This window comes from Octodon degus, unplaced genomic scaffold (genome assembly GCF_000260255.1).
Source record: "Octodon degus isolate 3935 unplaced genomic scaffold, OctDeg1.0 scaffold00383, whole genome shotgun sequence".
NCBI lineage: Eukaryota > Metazoa > Chordata > Mammalia > Rodentia > Octodontidae > Octodon > Octodon degus.
In genome coordinates this window covers 753,637-755,185 of record NW_004524959.1, presented here as the reverse complement: position 1 = coordinate 755,185, position 1,549 = coordinate 753,637, and positions in this window count along the sequence as shown.

Sequence of the window (1,549 nt, the reverse complement as noted above, 5' to 3'; positions counted from 1 at the left end):
CTCATGTGTTGAGAGAAAGAATAGTCAATTTCAAAATTAAATAAAATGATTAAATTTATTCTCATTTAATTTAATTAATTTCTGTGTTTTTTCTCAAAAATTGTTGGTCTGCTTTCTTCCCTTTATTGAGATTTCCTCATTTGGCCACTTTCTATACAAAGGCATAGAAAGCAAAGTCTCCCTGTGCATAATGAAACGGAAACATGTTTATGAATAGTCAGATAGTACTCTGTAGAATTTTGCATCAAACATAGATTACAATTTAATCAACTTTAAAGCAAATTTATTAGTTAACTAATACCTAAATAATAGCTTTACAATCTGTAGCATTTGCATATTGCAATTCATAAAATAATGTGATTGTTTGGTATGTAGATGTAGGCATCATACCCCATCTTCTTGAAGAAAAATTATGATGTTAGGTACAATTACAGAACCAAATGAGTTCAGGGAACACTGTTATCAAAAATTACTTTTTGATCCTTAATCCAGTTCTCTAAAATTCTATGTTCTAATTTGCTTTCATGAGTGTTGCAGTAATTGCCTGAATTATAATAACATAATTTCAGGTTTGCTAGATAAAAGCGAGTGCTTTTGTAGCAAGAACAATTCATGAACATATTTCTATTTTTTAATTAACCAGTATTGGTGCTTTTATTCAAAGAACTGTGACCAATTATGCTGACTACAGAAAAGCGTCAGGGTCTTCAGTCATGAAGGCTGATGAAATCTGAGTGTTTATCATAATACACGGATTCAACCTCAGGCTATTCAAGCTGACGTTTAAGAAGGAAACCAGCAAAAGACAGGGGAATTGTATGTGATGAGCAAGATTAGCTCTGGTATCGACGACTTGTTGGAGAAAATGGACGTGTTTCCTGGGACAGAGATAATACTATTTTATTGTTTGATTCTGTACTGGAGGTTTTCTGAGACCCATAAAGGGATTGTTCTGTCAATCTTCTAGCAATTTCCATTATTGCCATGATAGAAGGACCTCACTCTAGTGTTTGTAGAGATACAAGAGTGAGGCTGTGGGTCTCAGAGCTATCTAATAACCACATAAAAAGCTGTCTACACTTCACTTAAAATTATTAACAATTTCTGCTGATGCTTCCTCCATGTGTGAAGAATGTTTTCTCAAAATCCAGAGGGAAAGAGTTTTCTGTACAGTTGCATGATATTTACTCTCTCATTTTATATCTGGATGAATGAGAGGGAAGTATAGAAGGCAGAAGGAAGAAAAATTGCCTCTATGTGTGTGTGTGTGTGTGTGTGTGTGTGTGTGTGTGTGTGTGTGTGTACACATGCACATGTCCATGCTTTATTCCTTGGTCATGTAAGTCAGTTTATCAGTAAATGTTTAAAGATGTCTTCTCTGAGTCAAAAGAAAAACATTAACCCCAGCACGGTCCACAGTCTCAAGAAGCTTATCTTCTAATGAAGAGCATTATCAAAAGACAGTGTTCAGAAATTGAGTGTCTCAGAGAAAATAAATCAGCATATGAGGAGCGGCGTCTAAGCAGCTATGTAGCTAGAAGGCTATCCA